We start from the raw sequence: 16,517 nt of genomic DNA, 5'->3' as shown, positions 1-16,517 counted from the left end.
AAAAGAAGCTGCACAGGGTTGTAAATCTAGTCAGCTCTATCTTGGGTACCAGCCTACAAAGTACCCAGGACATCTTCAGGGAGCAGTGTCTCGGAAAGGCAGCGTCCATTATTAAAGACCTCCAGCACCTACAGCATGACCTTTTCTCACTGTTACCATTAGGCAGGAGATACAGAAGCCTGAAGGCACACACTCAGCGATTCAGGAACAGCTTCTTCCCCTCTGCCATCCGATTCCCAAATGGACATTGAACCCTTGGACACTACCTCACTTTTTTTACTATACAGTATTTCTGTTTTTTGCATGTTTTTTAATCTATTCAATATACGTATACTGTAATTGTTTTACTCATTTATTTATTATTATTTTTATTTCATTTATTTTTTTCTATATTATGTATTACATTGAACTGCTGCTGATAAGTTAATAAATTTCACATCGCATGCTGGTGATAATAAACCTGATTCTGATTCTGACATAGACCAGAGAAGTAACTCATTTAATTCCCACACACAAGAGATTCTGGAAATTCAGAGCAACACACACATGATACCAGGGAACAGGCAGTCATTGTTTCTGGCTGGAGCCAGAATAAAAGGCAAGGGTTGGGGCAGGTCAGGAGTTTGTGGGTGATAGATGAATCTAGGTGAGTTGAAAGGTGGGGGCGGGGGGAGAAGAAAGGAAATGATGTGAAAATACAAGAGGTTTTGTAGAAGTGGAAATCTGATGCAACACACACTCAGCAGGAGAAACCCAGCAAGTCAGGCAGCATCCATGGAAATGAATAAACAGTGGATGTTTCAGGGTGAGCCCTTTTCAGGATGTTTAATTCTTGTCTTTCTATAAGGCAGGGGTTCCCAACCTGGGGTCCAGGGTCCCTTGCTTAATAGTATTGATCCATGGCAAAAAAAAAATTGGGAACTCCTGCTCTAAGGAGTTTTGTGTTGTGGAATGGCACTAACAGTTCAAGGTGTTTCAAATGATTGCTTTCTTAGACGTTAAACTGACACATCTAATGTTAAGGTTTGGCTGGAATCTACTGTGAGCGGGAGTGAGACCTGCGGTTTCCCCTGAATCCATTGCGAACGGGAGTGAGACCTGCAGTTTCCCCTGAATCCATTGTGAACAGGAGTGAGACCTGTGGTTTCCCTGAATCCATTGTGAACGGGAGTGAGACCTGCGGTTTCCCTGAATCTATTGTGAACGGGAGTGAGACCTGTGGTTTCCCTGAATCCATTGTGAACGGGAGTGAGACCTGTGGTTTCCCTGAATCCATTGTGAACGGGAGTGAGACCTGCAGTTTCCCTGAATCTATTGTGAGCGGGAGTGAGACCTGTAGTTTCCCCTGAATCCATTGTGAACAGGAGTGAGACCAGTAAAATGCTGGAGGAACTCAGCAGGCCAGGCAGCATCTATGAAAAAGAGTAAACAGTCGACATTTTGGGCCGAGACCCTTCCTCAGGACTGGAAAAATTGTAAGAAGTTAGAGCAAGATGGTGGGGGGAGGGGAGGAGGAAATACAAGGTGGTAGGTGATAGGTAAAACCGGGAGGGGGGAGGGGTGGAGGTGATTGCTGAAAGTAATAAAGGTCTAGAGAAGGAGGAATCTGATAGGGCAGTGTAGAAGAGCGTGGAAGAAAGGGAAAGGGGAGAAGCACCGGGGGAGGTGATGGGCAGGTAAGGAGATAAGGTGAGAGAGGGAAACAGGAACAGGAATGGTGAAGGTGGGGGGATGAGGGCAAATACCAGAAGTTTGAGGATTCAATGTTCACGCTATCAGGTTGGAGGCTACCGAGATGGAGTATAAGGTGTTACCTCTCCAAGTTGAGTGTGGCCTCATCGCAGCAGTGGGGCGGGGGGCCTATAGATGGACATGTTGGAATGCGATTAGGAAGTAGAATTGAAATGGTGTCCAACGGGAGATCCTGCTTTTTCTGGCGTAAAGTGCTCAGCGAAGCAGTCTCCCAATCTACATCGGGTCTCACTGATATACAGGAGGCCACACCAAGAGAAGATACAGTAGATGACCTCAACAGATTCACAGTGTTGTGTTGCCTCGCCTGGAAGGACTGTTTGGGGCCCTGAATAGGAGTGAGGGCAGAGGTGTAGGGGCAGTTATGGCACTTGTTCTGTTTGCAAGGATAAGTACCAGGAGGGAGATTGGTGGGGAGGGACGAATGGACAAGGGGGATCAGGTAGGGAGCGATCCCTGTGGAAAGCAGAAAGTGGAGGGAGGGAAGGATGTGCTGGGTGGTGGGATCCTTTTGGAGACGGTGGAACCTATGGAGATCTACGTGCTGGACACAGAGGCTACAAGTGGAACCCTGTCCCTGGTGGGGTAGTGGGAGCATGGGGTGAGGGCAGACATGGAAGGGATGCGGTTGAGGGCAATGTTGATGGTGGAGAAAGGGAAGCCCCTTTCTTTGAAGAAGAAAGACATCTCCCTAATTCAGAAATGAGAAGTCTCATTCTGAGAGCAGATATGGAGGAATTGAGAGAAGAGGATGGTGTTCCTATGAGTAACAGAGTGAGAAGAGGTATATTCCAGGTAGCTCTGAGAATCAGTGGGTTTATAATAGACAGCAGTAGATAAACTGTTTCCAGAGGTAGAGACCGAGAGATCAAGAAAGGGGAGGGAGGTGTCGGAAGTGGACCAGGTAAATTTGAGGGCAGGGTGGAAGTTGGAGGCAAAGTGGATGAAATCGATGAAGTCTGCACGGGTGCAGGAGGCAGCACCAGTGGAGTCATCGATGTAGCGTAGGAAGTGTTGGGGAGTGATACCAGTGTTGGCTTGGAACATAGACTGTTCCACATAGCCAATAAAAAGGCAGGCGTAGCTGGGACCCATGCGAGTGCCCATGGCTGCACCTTTTGTTTGAAGGAAGTGGGAGGAGCTGAAGGAGAAATTATTGTGAGTGAGGACCAGTTCTGCCAGACAGAAGAGAGGGGTGCTGGAGTGGAACAGGTTGGGTCTGTTATCTAGAAAGAAGCAGAGAGCTTTAAGACCTCCCTGATGGGGGATAGATGTGTATAAGTACTGGGCATCCATGGAGAAAATGAGATGAAAGGGTCAGGGAACTTGAAGTCATTATGGGAAAGAGCTTGTTTTGTTGTCGTTTCGGTTGTTCTGCTAAGCATTGTGGGCAGGCTTTAGTATGTTGGTGCCAGTATGTGTGGCAACATTTGCGGGCTGCCCTAACACATCCTTGGCTGTGTAGGTTGTTAATGCAAACAACACATTTCACTGCCTTTTTAATGTACACGTGATAAATAAATCTGAATCTGATACTCCGGTTATGTTTCATTGCACAGATTATGTGAACAGTCTTTGTCCTCTCTCTGCTTGCCTTTTCACTTGGTCTTGGAGCTTCTACAGGAGGAATTATTCTATTCTTCATTGTCCCATATAATTAATATATAATTTATATTTTGTGTGTTGTTTGAACCAACGAGCCTGAGATGCTGTTGCAAGCAATTAGTTCAATGTACCCATCCCTCACTGTGACGGTGACTCACTGTACCCATCCCTCGCTGTAGTGGTACCCGTCCCTCACTGTACCCGACCCACGCTGTACTCAACCCTCATACCTGTACTTCACTATACCCAACCCTTGCTGTACCCAACCCTCATACCCGTCCCTCACTGTACCCAACCCTCGCTGTACCCGTCCCTCACCGTACCCAATCCTCATACCTGTACCTCACCGTACCCATCCCTCGCTCTAGTGGTACCTGTCCCTCACTGTACCCATCCCTCACTGTACCTATACACCCAACAATAAACCTGAAGTGACTTGAATTCCATTTTTTAAAATATATTTCTACTAACATTAACTCTTTATTCCATTCCAGGCCTCTCAACGTGCTGTGGTCTGAATTTGTGAAGTGTCTGGTAAGGATTAAACAGCTTTATTAAATGGATTAAAGTTCAAAGTAAATTTTATTATGAAAGTACATGTATGTCAGCACACAGAACCGTGAGATTCCTGTTCCTGCAGGCATACTCAGCAAATGCATAGAATAGTAACTATAACAGAGTTAATGACAGACCGCTCAACTGGGGCATTCAGCCAGGGTGCAGAAGACAACAAATTGTGCAAATGCGAAAAGAAGAAACAATATTATAAATAAATGTGGAGAAAGTGAGATAAAGAGTCTTTGAAAGTGAGTCTATTGGTTGTGAGAACGTTATGTGTGGTGAGAGCGTTTCAAAGCGGCAGGGCCCAGAGTAGGGAACAGCCTGAGCTTTGAACATTTTAAGCTCCGGGCCAGGTTGGAAAAGGCCAGGGTGTCCAGGCAGAGGTGAAGGATGGGCTGGTTCAGCCACTGCTCCACGAGCTTTCCTCAACTCCGCAGTGAACTTCAGCTTGCTTCTCTGCGAGGTTAACTCATCTCTACACTATCAGACTGCGGGCTCACTTTTGAGAACTTCACTTCTGAATGCTATCTGCTTACTTTTATTGTTTGGGCATTTTTTGTTTTTATTCTGCACATTTGGGTGTTTGCTGGTCTTTTTTTAATAGGTTCTGTTGGGTTTCTTTGTTTCGCAGCTGCCTGTAAGAAAATGAATCTCAAGGTCGGATAAAGCATATATATTTTGATAATAAAGTACTTTGAACTTTGAAGTTTGTGTATTAATAATTCGAGATTGACTATTCATTATTTAATAATCCACGGCACATTGATAGTTCGCAAACACGAGGAAATCTGCAGGTGCTGGAAATTCAAGCAACACACATAAAAAATGCTGGTGAACGCAGCAGGCCAGGCAGCATCTATAGGACCTGTACCGTCCTGACAAAGGGTCTTGGCCGGAAACGTTGACTGTACCTCTTCCTATAGATGCTGCCTGGCCTGCTGCGTTCACCAGCATCTTTTGCGTGTGTTGCTCACATTGATAGTTATAATTTACACTCCTTGCCGCCATCTTGTGGCCGAATAATATTTCATCGCGGCAGGTGGATCATGTCTCTTGCTTGGGGTGTTTCATGCAACATTTCCTTGTGTATCTTCTAGCTTGCTTGTGAATATGTTGTACTTGCCGCATTCCTACCTCATGATCTTCTCTGGCTGGCCCACACATTGGGGATGAGTTGACTAGATGACTTAAAAGATGTTTTTTGCTTCTGCAACACATTTCCTCTATACAAGTGTAGGGAAAATGAAATAATTGTGACTCCAGATCAGATGCAGCATGAAAAATACAGAAGGTAAAGAATACAATAATAAAATTAAGGAACAATAAATATAAAACATAAGATGGCTTATATACATATATTGATGTACATAAAGTGACTGACAGGAAGTAATAAATTAGTGGTGGAGTTAGTGCGTGGAAGTGTTGATCAGCCTTACTGCTTGGGGAAAGTATCTTTTTTTGAGTCTGGTGGTCCTGGCCTGGATGCCACATAGCCTCCTCCCTGAAGGGAGTGGGACAAATAGTCAATGGGCAGGGTGGGTGGGATCATTCATGATGTTACTGGCCTTTTTCCAGCACCTTTCTTGTGATGCGTTGGGTGGTATTTTTTACCCATTGTAGAGCCTTACTGAGGGCTGAAGTGCAGTTTCCATACCAAGCAGTGATGCAGATTGTTAGGATGCTGTCTTCTGTGCATCTGCAGAATGATGCGACTATCATTGGATGTCCGAAGTCTGGCTGTCTTCAACCTCCTCAGAAAGTAGAGGATTATGGATTCTTCTGCCAACGGGGCAGGCAGTAGTTGGTGGGGTGAATGGGTACTTATGGAGTGATATACCCCGTTCTCCTGATATGTGGTGTTTCTGTGTTCTCCTGATGCACGGCCGTGAGGTTCTCAGTACCATCCTGAATGTCTGATCACCTCAAGCAGTGGTGGGTCTGAAGTTTCCTGGAATCAGTGGGATATTTGCAACCCATAACACAAACTGGAACCACTTCCTCTGGTCACTGATAATCTCTTCCCCGATACAACTCTGAACAAAGTATAAACTCAAGGGAATCTGCCGATGCTGGAAATCCAGAGTAACACAGAGGAATTTAGCAGGTCAGTCAAGTTCTGTGGAGGAGAATAAGCAGTCAATGTTTCAGCCTGAGACCCTTCATTAGGACTGCTCAGAATGATCTTTGACTGAAATATCAACTGTTTATTCATTTCCATTGACCTGCTGAGTTCCACCAGGATCTTGTGTGTGTTGCTCTGGTTTCCAGCATCTGCAGAATCTCTTGCGTTAGTGTTACTACTTGTAACTTTCCACTCCTTTGTAAAGACTGAACCAGTCCTGGATTTTAGCTTTGCAATAAGCACACGGCTGAGCACATAACCTATTGCTGGATGAACTCTGAGCTCCGCCACTGATTTCTGAACAGTCCACGAACCCGTGATTACCACCTCACTGTTTTAGTTACATAATTTTTCTGGCTTTATTATTGTGACTTTTCGTCATATTTATGAATTACATTGCACTGCTGCAGCAAAGCAACACATTTCACCTCAATCAGTGAAAATAAACCTGTTTTCTGATTCCGGTGTGTTGGACAAGTGTAGTTTTTTATAAATGATTAATAGGCAGTGCCTTGGCAAAAATAATTACTTTGAACTTTGAAACCCCCCCCCAACCCCCACAGTATTGCTTCACTTAAGGTTACAGCCTTGCATACATGGGAACTGCATGGACAAAACTATTTAATTCACGCTTAGCGAGATATTTTTGTTCCTAATGTAGTCTGCAGGATACATTACAAATACCACGATTAAAGTTTCTATAATGACATTTACAGAGATTTACAAAGCAACAGGGCTTTCGGCCCACTCTGTCTGTGCTGGCTCTGAACAACCTATCCTTTACCAATCATGCATCAACCCATAACGTTAACTTGTCCAAGTTAAGTACCATCGAGGCCGTGGTCTTTCCTCACTGCTGCCATCGGGAAGAGGGTCCCACATCCCAGGTTCAGGAACAGTAATTATCCTTCAGCTATCAGGCTTCCGAACCAGCATGCATAATTTTACTCACCCCAACTCTGAACTGATTCCACAACCTATGGACTCATTTTCAAGGACATCGCATCTCATGTTCTCTGTTATTTATTACTATTATTTTTATTTTGCATTTGCAGCTTCTCTTCCTCCACAGATTGTTTGCTAATCAATCTTTGTGTGTAGTTTTACATTGATTCTGTTGTATTTTGTTGTTCTACTGTGACCATCTCTTGAAATCAGTATTTATAACTCTGCCAAAAAATTCCTGGAACTATTGACTGTGAAAATTATAGAACAATCAGTCTAATGAGTCACATAATAAAGATTTTGTTGAGAATTGTTCTGAGTCGAATTAAAAACAAGTTATGGCCAGAAACTTTTAAACTACAATATGGGTTTATTGAGGATAGAGGAACTAGGAACACAATTTTCATACTACGAATGCTTTCAGAAAGGGCAATTGAATATCAAAACGATGTCTTTTTATGTTTTATTGATTTCACTAAAGCATTCGACAAAGTGCTACATGAAAAATTATTTCAAATTCTCACTAAACTAAACATTGACGGAAGGGACCAACAACTGCTTCAAAATTGATATTGGAATCAAACGCCGGCGGTAAAAATTGATGATAATATAAGTAGTTGGACTAAAATTCAAAGAGGAGTTAGACAGGGATGCGTTGCCTCACCGGAATTATTTTATATCTATAGTGAAATGACTCTCAGAGAAGTAGAAGACCGAGATGGGATAAAAATTGGAGGTGTTAACATCAACAATATAAGATATGCAGACGATACCACCCTAATAGCAAGTGCTGCAGAAGACCTACAAATCCTCCTGGACAAAGTAGTACAAACAAGTGCAGATTCTGGGCTAACCATCAACTGTAAAAAAACGAAATGTATGGTAATATCAAAACAGCAGGATACTCCCAACTGCCAATTGTACATTGGTAACCAAGAGATTGAACAAAAGACCAGCTTCAATTACCTTGGTAGCTTTATATCACAAGATGGCAAAAAGAAGAATTGCCATTGCCAAAACCAACTTCCAAAAAATGAAACCCATTTTTACCAACAGACACATTTCTATGACAACAAGGCTTGGGCTACTAAAATGTCACATCTGGTCAATCTTGCTGTATGCTTCCGAAACATGGACTATAACACCAGAACTCCAAAGAAACTTAGGAGCAACAGAAATGTGGTTTCTTAGAAGAATGCTGAAAATATCATATAGAGATAGGGTAACTAATGAGTCAGTACTCCAACGTGCCCAGACAAAAAGATCTTTAATGAGAACATTAAATGACAGGAAACTTAAATTCCTGGGCCATGTCATCAGAAAGGGAGAAATAGAATGCCTTACATTACAAGGTTGTATGTCTGGGAAACGCGGAAGAGGGAAGGCAAAGAAGAAAATATATGGCCACTGTGAAAGAACTAACAGATCTAAGTGTGCGAGATATCTTTGATGTTGCGAGGGATCGTTCGATGTGGAGAGCCACGATCGCCCAAGCATGTAACGTGCAAGGGCACATGAAGAAGAAGAAGACTGTGAATGCCTGCAAGAAAATAAATCTCAGGGTAGTATATGGTGACCTGTGTGGGTGTTGCTCAAAATGTCCAGCATTGGCAGAATCTCTTGTTGCTGCTTAAAACTTACCATTCCTGCACTAGTCCTGGGGTTTAGCTTGTGCAATAAGCTGCACAACTGATTAAATAACACTAATTAAAAACAGTCGACCCTCCTTATCCGCGGGGGATTGGTTCCGGGACCCCCCGCGGGTACCAAAAAACACGGATGCTCAAGTTCCTTATTTAACCTGATCAGTGCAGTGGTCTTGAGGACCCAGCAGAACCCCGGACCTTGTTTAACTTGTCTCAGCGCGGTGGACATTAGGACCCGGTGGCAGAGCTCTGAATCCGCAGTGTTTCTGTTCACGAAAGTAATCACGATCACGATTGAAAATAAAGTGGAAATAATAAAGCGATTGGAAAGAGGTGAAACGCTATCGGTCATTGGAAAAGCGTTAGGCTACAGTCGGTCAACGATCGGAACAATTTTAATGGGGCATGTGAAAGGCCTTGCCCCGATAAAAGCTACAATTAATACTAAGCAACGCAGTGGTTTAATTATTGAAATACATATGTTTCTTAAGTGTTTTATATGCATAGAAAGGTAAAATATATACTATATACTAAGACAAACGTTTGACTAACTGACATTAAATAATACCAGATGTACGTGTTCCGACTTCAAATCCGACTTAAAGGTGGACTCAGGAACGGAACTCGTTCATAACCTGGGGACTGCCTGTACTTTTAAATCATCTCTAGATTACTTATAATACCTAATACAATGTAAATGCCATGTAAATAGTTGTTATACTGTATTGTTTAGGGAATAATGACAAGAAAAAATAGTCTGTACATGCTCAAACAACAAGTGCTGGAGAGAGAACTTCCGGGTTTTCCCGATCCGTGGTTGGTTGAATCCGTACATGCAGAATCCGCGGATAAGGAGGGCCAACTGTAGCTGATTAAATAAGTTAAATTCCACAACATATGGGCTCACTTTCATGGAGTCTACAACTTACGCTCTCTGTATTATTTATTACTGTCATTTGTTTTTTCTGTATTTGTACAATTTGTTGTCTTTTGCATATTGGTTGTTTGTCCATCTTTGTGGAATTTGTTACCACAGGCAGCTATGGAGGCCAGGTCGCTGGGTATATATACGGCAGAGATTGATAGGCTCTTGTATGGCCACAGCATCAAAGATTATGGGGAGAACATAGAACATAGAATAGTACAGCACGGTACAGGCCGTTCGGCCCACATTGTTGTGCCGACCCTCAAAGGGGAATGGGCTAAGGAGGGGGAAAACAATGGATCAGCCATGATTAAATGACAGAGCAGACTCAATGGGCCAAATGGCCTAATTCTGCTCCTATATCTTCTGGTCTTATGGAATAATTGATTGAATGCGAGATATTACTGCTGTGGGATCCTTTGCATCCAGACGTCAGGGGATATAGAGCCTTGGTTTAATATCTCACCTGAGAGACACCCCTTCAGCCAATGCAGCTCACCTTTGGTATTGCGCCCAATCTCCTTTGATAAACCTCTCCATTCGTTCACCCCTCCTTCCTCCAATTTTTGTGGATGAACTCAAGCAGAATCCCTATCAAACCAAGTCCCAATTAAATTTACAACCAGCTTTACAAAGTCAAATTGATTATATTGTCAAAGTACGGTATATATCACCATATACTACCCTGAGGTTCATTTTCATGCAGGCATTTACAGGAAAATAAAAAAGAACAATAGAACTTATGAAATTTTACACATAAATAAAAACTGACCAACAACCAATGAACAAAAGAAGACAAATTGTACTAATAAAAATGATAAAATATAACCAAGTTGGCACCTCTTGCCTACTCTACCATTCAATAACACCATGGCTAATCCTTTACCTCAGTCCTATTTTTTTCGCTCACTAATTCCTTATCTCTTTATTCTTCTAATTTTGAAGCATCTGTTCTTCTTTGTTTTGAGGCTCAGTGTCCACCTTGGGCAGAAAATTTCGACCCTCGGGGTGAAGAGATTTCTTCTTGGCCATCCTGAATGGCCAACTTCCTGTTTTGTGAGAGTGACGATTCCTGTTTTGAGACGCCCGAGCCAGTGGAACCCTCCACCCCGTGGAGCCCTGTAAGAAATTTGTACGTTTCATTCTAAACTTGAGCTTTAGCTCCTCCAGAAATAAAACTACTGGCCTTTTGCTGTACCCCAGAGACCATTCAAACCCCTGACCGCTCACCCCAATTCCCAGGCACCCTTGAACCTCTGACCCCTCACTCGCCACAGGGACCCTTCAGCCACAGCTGTGATTCATTTAATAGCTTTTGCACCTCTGCAGGTTGTGGGTTCAATTCCCAGTCTGGCCTCTGAATTTTTTTGTTCTTTCATTCTTATTGAATATAGGACAACTTGTATTGATGGGAAGTTTCAGGTCACCCAGTGACTGTATTGTGAAAGGTGTGAGTTCATGAGCCACCTCAGGAACGTCGGCTGACACTCCAGTGCAGTACGGGAGGAGCCACCTTCAGGGGTGAAATGTCCGGACCTGCCTACCCTGTCAGGTGAACAGAAAACAAAATCCCATAATATATTTCAAAGGGAAGTGCTAGTTTTACCTCAAATGTCTTGGTCAAATCGGTCTTCTGAATCCGAGTCCACTGGAGTCGGGAAAAGGCGATTGGTCTTGAGGTTTTTTTTTTAACGTGTTCCGTGTTGTTCTGCTGAGCATCGTGGGTATGCTGTGGTGGTGCTGGAATGTGTGGTGACACTTGTGGGTGGCCCCCAGCACACCCTCGGCCTGTGTTGGTGTTAATGTAAACAAGGTTGTTTCAATCTGGATCTTGAATCCCTCACTCAGCATTGCTGGTGATTGTTACCTCGCTGTTTATGGGCGCTTGCTGTTGAATTGGTTAGAGTCTTCTCCCAGTGCCCATCTCTCCTTGGCTCAAAGTTCTTCAGGACATCCTGCAAGGTGGCGTGAATAGCACTCACCCTAATTCAGAACTGGCTCCAAAACCTATGGACTCACTTTCAAGGACACTACTGCTCATGCTCTCAGTACTTATTTATTTACTTATTTATTTTTTAATTTGTGCAGTTTGCCTTCTTTTGCACATTGGTTGTTTGTCGGTCTTTGTGTGTAGTTTTTCATTGATTCTATTGTATTTCTTTGTTCTGTGAATGCTCACAGCAAAGTGAATCTCAAGGTAGTATATGGTAATATATATGTACTTTGACAATTCAATCACTTTGAACTTTAATAGAAATGGATTTTGTAATTTTTATCTTCTGGGGAAGTGGCACGGTAGCGTTACAGTGAGCGTAACGCTTTCCAGCGCACGTGATCCCGGGTCAGTTCCGCCACTGCCTGTAAGCAGTTTGTATGTTCTCCCCGTGACCACGTGGGTTTCCTTCAGGTCCTCCCGTCTCCTCCCACAATCCAAAGACGTACAGGTTAGTTAGGAAATCGTGGGCATGTGATGTTGGCGGGGGAAGCATGGCGGTGTTTGTGGGCTGCCCCTAAACACACCCTCGGACTCTGTCAGTTATTGATGCAGAATGATGCACTTTACTGAATGTTTCGACCTACATGTGACAAATAGAGCTAATCCTTAAAATCGAATTTAATCCACGGACAGAATTGGTTCGAATACTCCTGAGCCAGTCAGGAGTGCTGCTGCTGGCTGCAAAGATAAATGCACCCTATTCACTTACAGTTTTCCTAATCTCGTGCCTTTTTGTTGTGCTGCCCAAGTGCTACTCCTGTCAATAAGGACTTCCTCTTGGCAAGTGTATTCGTCAGCATAATGCTCACGCAAAAACAGACTTGCATTGTGCTTAAAAAAGTTATTCCAGGCTAGTATCTGCAAATACAAGGAAATATTTAACAGGTACTAAATAACGAAAGGTCTTGTAACAGACTCGCAATGTTCTGAGCTGCAGGCTCTGATCCGGTGCAGCGGAAGATGGTCAGACTGTTGTTAAAATTGTCATCAGAGACTCCTACTCAGTGTAGAGCAAGTGTCGAGAGCATTTCAAAGCACTGAGGAGTTTAATTAACGTTCAAGGTCAAAGTAAATTTATTATCAAAGTATGTATATGTCACCATCGTGCTGCTGCAACTTATTTTCTGCTACTTATCTATTTAATACTGTTTTTCTATTACTGTCTTGTTTTTATCTACCGTTTTATTTAATTGCCTGAGAGGAAGCCAAGGAGAGTTTCATTGTACCTATGTATAATGACAATAAAGATCATTCAGTTCAATTCAAATATTGAGATTCATTTCCTTGTCAGCATTCACTGTCGAGCAAAGAAATACAATAATATCAATGAAAAACTACACACAAAGACTGACAAACAACCTTTGTGCAAAAGAAAACAAACTGTGCAAATAGAAAACTAAAAAAGTAAACAAATAAAGTGAGAATGGGAGTTGTAGAGTCCTTGAGACTGAGTCCATAGGTTGTGTTCAGTGTTGAAGTGAGTGAAGTCATCTATTCTGGGGGGGTGGGGGGGACATAGCTTCTAGATTTGGGGAAGTAGATTTAGGATGGAGATGAGGAGGAACTGCTGTTCACAGAGGGTTGTGAATGTGTGGAATTCTCTGACCAATGAAGCAGTGGAGGCTACTCCAGTAAATATATTTAAGACAAGGCTGGATAGATTTTTGCATAGTAGGGGGATTAAGGGTTATGGGGAAAGGGCAGGTAGGTGGAGATGAGTCCATGGTCAGATCAGCCATGATCTTATTGAGTGGCGGAGCAGGCTCGATAGGCCAGATGACCTACTCCTGCTCCTATTTCTCATGTTCTTATCTTCAGAAGCCTGATATTTGAACAGCAATAACTGGTTCTCAACTTGGTAAACTTTGGAGATTCTCCAGATGCTGGAAATCCAGAGCAACCCACAGAAAATGCTGGAGGAGCTCAGCAGGTCAGGCAACATCTATGGAGAGGAATAACCAGTCAACGTTTTGGGCTGAGACCCTTCAGTAGGGCTGCAAAGGAAGGGAGCAGAAGCCTGAACAAGAGGGCAGAGGAAGGGGAAGGAGAACAAGCTGAAGGTGAGATGAGGTGAGGGGGAACGTAGGTCAGTGAGGGGTGGAATGAAGTAAGGAGCTGGGAGGTGATAGGTGGAAGAGGTAAAGCACTGAAGAAGACGGAAATTGATGAGTGGACTATGGAGAAAGGGGAGGAGAAGGGGACACCAGAGGAAGTTGAGAAGAAAAGAGGCTAAGCAGAATGGGAAATGGAAGAAGAGAGATGGGGGATGGGGAAGAAATTACCAGAAGTTAGAGAAATCAAAGTTCAATCCTAAACCTGGTGATGTGGTTGTGTGCTGGCTATACAGCTCTGAATGATTATTTAAATAGCTATGTTCATTAAACTTTGACTTCTTCCTTTTCTCCTTGAGCTTTTTTATATAAAGTCTTACATTTTGTTAATGTATCCAACATTGCTAAATAGTCAATATTTTGTTCCGTTGTTTATTTTTGCACATGTGCAAGTTATGTTTAATTGACGTTAATTTAACTTTACGTTAGCTTATGTTGGTAACGTTCTGTGATGCTCTGTTAAAATACTTACTCTCATTGCATTTATACTCTGGCAATAAATAAATTTAAAGTTAAACTTAACCACAGTAATACGTGAATGAGTCAGGGCAGTACGGTTGTGTAGCGGGTTACTGCAACAGTTTGTAACGCTAGCAGTAAGATTGGGGTTCAACGGCCTGTAAGGACTCTGTACGTTCTCCCCTTTGACTGCATGGGTTTCCTCCAGATGTTCTGGTTTCCTCCCATATTCCAAAATCGAACAGTTTGGGAGTGTGTGTTCTGGATGTGCTTTGTTGGTGTTCGATAAGGTTTCACACAGTTGGCCCACTCAGAAAGTCAGGAGACATGGGATCCAGGGAGACCTGGCTGTGCTTCCCTACAGAAGGCAGTGGGTGATAGTAAGTGGAGCATATTCTGCTTAGAGGTCTTAGATCGGCACATGGATGATAGGAAAATGGAGGGTTTTGTAAGGGGGAAGGGTTAGGTTGTTCTTAGAGTTGGTTTAAAGGTCGCCACAACATCGTGGGGGCAAGGGTCTGAATTGTGCTGTTGTGTTCTATATTTTTTCACCAACTCTTGGTCATAGAGTTGGTTTTGTTTGATCACAGTCCTGAGATGTTTCCAGAGATGCCGTCCAGTGCACGATCTTACCATTTTACCGGAGATGTGTCACTATAGCACATAGGTTCTTGAGTATTCTCTATGGCTTGTTTCTGCTGTTCATTGTGTTGGGTTATGTGCTGAATTGTTATTTTTTCTTGTAGTTTATCCTTCCTAGGCTTACTTGTATTTTTATATGATCATGTAACGGTTCAGTGAATTTTCCAGTAATTACGGTTGAAGTGTTTCTTTATTATTCTTAGTTTTAGTAGCAAGTGTCACGCTATTTGAATCTGTCTATTGATAGGTTAATTGTTATCACTGGAATTTGTGTTGTCCCTAATCTGAGTAGGAGATGACCATGACTACATTTTTCACTTGTCTTTCCTTGTTCTCTCAGCTCCTCTTTCTTGTTTGTTTCTTCTCTTAAGAGCAGTGGGATGGAGATACATCTCCACGAATGGAGATGTGAGGCGCTCCTTGCCTCTACTAGCCTGAAGATCACTTTTGGGCAATGTGTTGTACCTGCTTAGCCCCTCGATCAGGGTCACAAGAAGCCACGGGAGCAGGTGGTGGATGGTCGTACGAGCAGCCGGTGCACATCACAAGTCCTGGTTATGCGACCACTGACTCCAGCCAGACAATCTCTGAAGAGTATTGATAATGGCTGGAGTCACCCATCTTGTAAAGACACTGCCCCGAAGAAGGCAATGGCAAACCACTACTATAGAAAAATTTGCCAGGAACAATCATGGTCATGAGATACTGGTTGTCTACATCACACGACAAGGCACATAATGATGATAATGATGTACACTTAATAAAACGACTGTATGCAACAAGGTTTATGCCTCATTCTTGAGTTCAGAAGAACTTTTGGATTCAGGATCTAACATTGGGTTCCGGGTAAGGTAGTGATTGTTAGTAATGAAGGTGAAGAGTTAATGTGGCCCTTTGTGTGGACTAGGATGTGCATTTATGTTCAAACAGTGGTTACAATTTCTATTTGGTGGTTGTTGAAAGGACTAGTTGGCTTAAGTTCAAACAAGTTTAGAGCATTTGATTTTGCTTTGATGGCAGCCTCGTGCTTTGCAACCCTCAACCACTGTTGCTGAGACAGTGCTGTCACAGACAGGTTTGTTGCATAGCAGGAATTGAATTAATTAATTGAACCAGATGATTCTTCTTCTTCTTAAGCCTGTCGTCCCTCCCAGGGCATAGACTGCGGACAGCAGCTTGCTGGAGTCCCCCATCCTGAGCCGAAGGCTGCTCAGTTCTGTAGCTTCTGCTTTCACCACACGACTGCACTGGTCTTCCAGGCAAAGATCCTCTCTCCCAGAAATGAAGTCCTTGCAGCTTCTGTTGCTGCTTCTGTCAGTCAGTCGGTCAGTGGGTGCCGTCCCGAATCCGGGTCTGGCGGCTATGCACCTCCATCTTCTTTGATCTTGCGACAGCACTGAGTACAGCCTCTCCTCCAGTTTGTTCTCGCTGGCCGCCTTGGCACCACCCGCCGTTGCCTCTGCCGAACTCGAGCCCGAGGCCGTGTCCGCTTCTTCGAGCTCGGCCCTTCCTCAGGCGGAGGCCTTGGGCAGGTCCAGGCACACGGTGCAGCGCCCAAGTTCATCATGTCGCTTCTAACTAGGTGCATAGATACGTGGTGAGGCTTTAATCTCTTCCACGGAAGATGGCCGTTGGCTCACAAGGAGCTAGTCCGCCCTATGTCAGGTCTTGTTTTTTTCAGTCCTGCTGGGAGTCCTCACACCCTCCTCACCAGACTAGGTCCGGTGGGGGAGCCGGCCCAAGTCACCGACCA

The 16,517-nt window shown here is 43.6% G+C and overlaps 1 protein-coding gene across 4 annotated transcripts in view; it reads left to right on the top strand.

Annotated features, from left to right (window-relative positions):
• ndst2a (N-deacetylase/N-sulfotransferase (heparan glucosaminyl) 2a) overlaps positions 1-16,517 on the top strand; it is a 538,132-nt gene that overhangs the window by 125,595 nt on the left and 396,020 nt on the right. For all 4 annotated transcript variants that reach the window (XM_063070368.1, XM_063070370.1, XM_063070375.1 and 1 more), the window contains one exon: positions 3,852-3,891. The gene's annotated coding sequence lies outside the window, so the exon portion shown is untranslated. The remainder of the gene's footprint in view (positions 1-3,851; positions 3,892-16,517) is intronic.

Source organism: Mobula hypostoma, chromosome 18 (assembly GCF_963921235.1).
Source record: "Mobula hypostoma chromosome 18, sMobHyp1.1, whole genome shotgun sequence".
Classification (NCBI taxonomy): Eukaryota; Metazoa; Chordata; class Chondrichthyes; order Myliobatiformes; family Myliobatidae; genus Mobula; species Mobula hypostoma.
The sequence above is the reverse complement of the archived record's forward strand: the minus strand, read 5'-3'. Positions and strand labels throughout refer to the sequence as shown.